Raw genomic sequence first — 6,421 nt, 5'->3', positions numbered from 1 at the left:
AGATAACAGTGTAGCAAGAAGTTCCCACAACAGCTCTTGACTAATGCAAGCCATCAAATTTTGTGCTTATCTCTGTTGGTTTAACACAGTCTTTAATTTCTCAGCTCCAATTCAAGGGGAAGCAAGCTATGATCTCTGTTCAAGGTTTCAGAGGTACATCTCAGCTTGTATCACAGCTCTGCAACATCGGAGATCTAAGAATCCTTCACTTGACTGTTATCATTCAGATGAGGAAAAGGTTCTCAACCAGGCCCTAAGAACAAGCTAGGAAAGCCCACTTTGTTTCTTTTCATGCATCTCCAGCAAGGCTAAAATCATTATATTTCCTAATTGTAAAGAGGCCTGGAAATGTTGAATAGCATTTATTTAAGCAAAAGACATACAGAAATTGTTGAACAACTCATAAATTATGCTTTTATTATCTAACACGGAGTACTTATTTATTGGATTATTAAGTCATCAAGCCATTTGCAACTTAGTAAAAACGGTGCGTATTCTGGGACATAATAATGATGAAAAAAAGCCAATGGGAAGAATCCGATAGAGTATATGTGGATAGACTGAACTGAGGAGCCTGAAGCAACACAGCAGCCTATGTCCCAATAAAGAAACATAAGCCCCCACTGTGAAGTCAAGTTCCCACAAACATGTAAAGGAAAGGCCACAGTGGTTATACAACTTCTACAAGATTTACTAAGTGATCAACTTATGACATGGTTATTGGGGGAAAATGTTGCTGGTACGGAGTCATTTTACCTTCTGCTATTCTTAATCTTCTTAACATTCATCCTGTTCTATCTTTGCTGTTTGGCCTAGCATTCTTTCAACAATTACATAATTAAGTTTGGAATATACTAATAATACGTGGCTTCTACCAGCCCCAGAGCTAAAACTGGCATCAAATAGAACGTTTTTTTTTTTTTTGAGAATCTTCTTCTTCTTCTATGTTTATCACTCTTATGTTTGTTTTTTTAATATATTTTATTAATTTATTTATATTATATCTCAATTGTTATCCCATTGCTTGTATCCTCTCATTCCTCCCTCCCTCCCATTTTCCTCTTACTCCCCACCCCTATGACTGTGACTGAGGGGGACCTCCTCCCCCTGTATATGCTCATAGGGTATCAAGTCTCTTCTTGGTAACCTGCTATGCTTCTTCTGAGTGCCACCAGGCAGTGGTAGAGATTACCTTGCCTTGCTGCAATCTGCATCAACAAAGTGCATAGGAATGTATGTTATGAGGGTCTTGATTTATGAGTCCCTTTTGTTCTATTGCTGTAAGCCTTTATGTAATTCTTACTACTGTGATATATGGAGTTGAGGAATAACAATCTATGTCCCTAGGCCATAATCAATCATTTCTCAATCCAGAGTAAACAATTACTTATTTCTTTTCAGGAGGAATGTGTGTTTTGAGTCTATGGTTGCAAGAAAGTCCAAAGGCCATCCACTAAGGAAAGCCTTGGCAGTGGGCAGAAACACTACATCATTATGTAGCTGTAAGCAAGTAACACACACAAAGGTACATTGCTATAACTACATATACCACATGATACGTACGATGGCAGAGAATTCCAAATCTTGTCACTGGCCATGAGAAAAGCACCAGGAGCCAGATGTAAGTCTCACCAATCTGCTAGAACTGGGTGGCATGCTGAAAAAGAGTGGGTAATTTTCATTTATTCTATTTTCTATTTATTTTTCTCCCTGATACATTACCTCATTTTCATCATAGTCAGCAATTTACATTAATATTGTTAAAGTAATCTTTTCAGAGACCAATTTTTTTCTTTAATGCTGAAAAGTTATTTTTAGCTTTCAATAATCAAACACAGGTACAGACTCCACTCTGTGGCATATTGTATCCTCCACTGAATGGTACAGCTTACAAGTCCTTCCTGTGTCAGTAATTTGATACTTTTCATAATCTAGAGCGGCGTCTTATAGTACCATGAGGTGATCAAAACAATGTTCACATGAGTAACAATGTACATTGAAACATCTCTAGTATTATAGAGAGAAATACATCATGATTTATATAGAAAATAAATTTTAAAGCAAATTTAATGTGTCCACATTTATTGATATAATTATTCATTATAAACATAGAAAGACAAGATGAACATACAGAATTTATCTCATTTGTCATATTCCATTCATCATTACAGTGTAACACTGATGATCAAAGTTGCTTTAAATTTATATAGGATAATGTTCAATTTTGGATTTTTTTCATAATACATACCTTCATTCAATGTCTAAGTATTGTATAGACTGCATTATCTGTTCACCTCATTCAGATTACTTAAATCAATGTAATTATTTTCTAAAGTGCAGGCAGCTTATTTTGTTCTTTCAATATGAACTAACTGAATTACAGAGAGAGACTTTTATCCAGTATTTTTATATGAAGCCTAGATAAAATTATCATTTAAATTATTTCCTTTATATTTGGTCAAATTATTATAAGCATAATAATGTTGGACTGTTTGGACAGGCTAAAACCATTGATCTACTTGTTGCTAGCCTGTTTCTCTGTTTTGACCAGATTCTAAGTAAAATCATACAATAAATGTTTGGAAATAGGCAAATGCAAGGATGGAATATAGTCTTGTATTCCTTGATGTAGTGAGTATTTTTAAGTGATAAGTTATCAAGAGCTATTTACATTTGCTATGCCTTTGTATCTTTATACATTTGGGTGTACAGTACTGTAGACCTTTGTATGATAGGCCTATTACATATTTAATTCATTCTTCTAGTGTAGTTTTTCATATTTTTAATGCTTTATGTTTTCTAGTATGACGTTCATCATCTTTGTTTGCAAAAGGAACAAGATCATATGGAAAAGAAGCAAGATGATGTTAAAACATTAGGGTACTTTGTACTACAAAACTTTATATTGTGGCATCAGTTGCTTATTAGCATATTTTCTTTTTCTCTTTAACATTGCTCATTAACAAGATCCTGAAGTCTCTTATGGAGGATAGCATTATATAATAAATTCTCATTAAAATTTTATACTATTTCCCTCTTGCTTCTATTGATTTTTGTGGTATTTGGCTGACTGCTTCAGGAACCCTGGGGAATTAGATTGTACTGTCCCTTTGGATGGTGCTTTTATGGAACTATTAAGCCAATATCTTCAGTCAATTGGCCATTTTGTGACTTTTTAATTTTGTGATGATGCTAGTAGACAAAGGATGGATTAGGGACCCTGTGTTGTTTGGAGTAAGCTCTCATGCCACTAGACCACATTGTTCCTTCAAGGCAGATGAAGGCTGGTAATTTGAGAAACAAGACAAGTTGTCACCACAGAAGAGTTTCCATGTAGAATATGATCCATTGAAGACACGGTAATGTGCCTGTAAAGCCTTTGATCCTTTCAGTTACTTTTTTCAATTATAAATTAGTATAGTATTTAAAATATGCTTGTTGGGAGCCATGAATCTGTGTATTGCAACTTGCAAAGTTGAGTGTCATCTGTAGTTTAAACTAATGGGATGAAACACACAATAATGGAAGTGTTCAACATCTGAGTGACTTGACAGCTTTCCGTAGCTAACTTTCTTTTAATATTTGCTCATCGCAATATTGAATGAACATTGTAACAGAAAATAAAAATCAGTATTTCTTAAATTAATTTATTACCCAAAATTCAAATATTTTCAATATGATAAATACACTTACAATAGTATAAAATCTGTGAAAATAACAAAATACCTTGATAATATTAGTGGTACATTCCATATCTTTATTGTGTAGATTAAATATAGTTTCCATTTAAATAGAAGAGGTTGATATCTCTACCTTTAAAAGCATATAACCCGTGCTCGCTTCGGCAGCACATATACTAAAATTGGAACGATACAGAGAAGATTAGCATGGCCCCTGCGCAAGGATGACACGCAAATTCGTGAAGCATTCCATATTTTTAGTCATAGGGGTGGGGAATAAGGGGAAATTGGGAGGAGGGAAGAATGGGAGGATACAAGGGATGGGATAACCATTGAGATGTAACAAGAATAAATTAATAAAGGAGGGAGAAAAAAAGCATATAACCCTACCCAGTTCACTGTGGCTTGTCTATTGATTTCTGTGTTCATAAAACTCCTCATCGTGTGGGTCTTAGAATTTCTCCTGTTTTTCAGTGATGTTCCCCGAGTCTTAGGCAAGGAAGTATTCTGTAGTTCTGTAAACTAGAACTGGGATCCACAATATTCCATTTTGCCCAGGTGTATTGTTCTGTAATGCTCTTCATCTGTTGCAAGAAGTTTTCTTGATGAGGAGTGAAGACTCTGCTTATCCATGGGTATTAGGATAACTAAGTAGAATGTGGTTAGAGATCATAGTGGCTTCATAACGTGGTTAGTGGTCTGTTCTCTGCCAAAACCCATGGTGTGCTTAGCCCTGAGTACTTGGCCAGTTTTCCAGTACCAGGTATGGTTCCCCTCAGGTTGAATGGGTCTTATGAAAATAATTGAATGAAGTCTTTCTTTTTTCAAATTTTGATCACATTAAACAAATAAACATACAACAGCAATATATGTAGAAAAATATGAGGACAAAACAGCCATCTTAGAGAATTGTTAAAGACAGTTTACACTTCAAATGAATGATAAAGGAAATTAGCACCAATGAGATGGCCCAGCAGATAAAGGCACCGGAGGACCTGTATTTCATAGCTTCACACCCCTTCCAACACCCACACACCACACTACTCACCATGCCAACATACATACACACAAATAAATAAGATACGTATTTAAGGAATGGAGGTGCTGAAACCCTGAAGAGATGGCTCATCAGTTGAGTACACTGGCTGCTCCTCCAGAAAACTCAAGCTGTGTTCCAAGGAAAAATGTGCCATCTCAAAATTGTCTGTACCTCCAGTCCCAAGGAGTCTTGTTCCCTCTCCTGGTCTCTATGAGCACTGAGTGCATGTTGTTCCTAAACATATGTGCAGGTAAAATATCCATACCAAAAAAAAAAATAGAAGAATTATTATGTAAAGAAATAAATGTATCTGGCTATCTCTCCTATATCAAATGGCTTCTGAACCTGTTAATGAGAGATATATGAGAAATTGAGAAATATCACTACACATAAGCAAAGTGCAATTTTCCTACAATATTTTTCCAAAGTAAATGATGCATAATTTGAACGGCAGATGAAACCCATAGAAAAATGTAGTCTACCAACAATGACATTTTGTTTTAAAAGTGCTAGCAACTATCTTCTGATTTTTCTGTTTAAATTCTGATAAAATGAAAAATTGGTGATCTCATATGAACTCCATTACGTTCACATCCACCCCTTAACTTACTTAGTTCCTTTACTCGTTTGCATTGATTAATTCATGACTGTGTATGATTAACCCTCCTACCATTTCTTCATACAATGGCCTCATGCTAATATACTGTATTTTATTGTAAATTTATGTAAAAAAACTGTAAAACAAACTGAGGAAAATAGAAATCACTCATAATATCACCATTAGTTAAAAAACTAGTAGTAGTTGCAATTGCTTTCAGAAACTTTTTTTATAGACATAAATGTTCAGATATTGAGTATAATTTATTTTACAACTATTTTGTGCATAGTGCTTCATAATATTTATTTCCTTTAATATTTGTTATAAAAAATCATTGGTTTCTAGTTACTCCATATCTAAGTTCTACAGAGCCCTTAAAAGCCTCAGCACATCTGTTTAATGTGTACCTACTTAATGTACCACTTACTGATAGTTTTTATAATTTCAGGTTTCATTATTATAAAAGAATTCTTTACATAATAGTGCCTTTTTATGAAAACAAAAGTCAAATAATATGACATTTCATATTTAGTGTATATATATGTATGGGTCTTGAAACAAACTTAATGTTTAAGTCTGACTGGCCAAATTTCACTGCATAGAGCAGGCTGTTCGCAAGCACACAGAAATTTGCTTACCTCTGCCTCCCCAGAGTTAGGTTCATAAGTGCATACCACAATCCCTAGCATGAGCATTATTTTTAATTAGTAACATCTTGGCTAACCTCCATTTAAGTAAAATAAGCTTTCAACATAGTAGCTAGAAGTAATTTGCATTCCAAAACAACATAGGATGAGCATTAGGTATATGAAATTGAAATATATATTGGAGAAATCTAAATTTTGTCAGTTTTAGCTGAGAAATAGAAAATGATTCTGTATAATATTTCTGAATCTGATCTTCTTCTTGCTTCTTTTTTAAATGTAGAAATGTAAGTGTTGGTTAGATTTTTTTTTTCAACATCATCCATTCATAGTATATGTGGTGAAGACCATCTGTCCTGTTGGACTATATCAAAGCAGTTTCAGAGTGAGATAAATGTTGAAGCCAGATGGATGAATATACAAGTAAAATCAGTGAGGAAAGCACTTTTAACTAAACTTT

At 34.3% G+C, this 6,421-nt stretch overlaps 1 long non-coding RNA gene across 3 annotated transcripts in view; it reads right to left on the bottom strand.

The window, feature by feature from the left end:
• Window positions 1-1,561: 1,561 nt before the first annotated feature.
• LOC311589076 overlaps window positions 1,562-6,421 on the bottom strand; it is a 162,896-nt gene continuing 158,036 nt past the window's right edge. For all 3 annotated transcript variants that reach the window (XR_014776409.1, XR_014776410.1, XR_014776411.1), the window contains one exon: window positions 1,562-1,657. This is a non-coding gene — a long non-coding RNA (uncharacterized lncRNA). The remainder of the gene's footprint in view (window positions 1,658-6,421) is intronic.

Source organism: Acomys minous (genome assembly GCF_964271855.1).
Source record: "Acomys minous genome assembly, chromosome: 18".
NCBI lineage: Eukaryota > Metazoa > Chordata > Mammalia > Rodentia > Muridae > Acomys > Acomys minous.
This window is presented reverse-complemented; position numbering and strand designations above follow the sequence as displayed.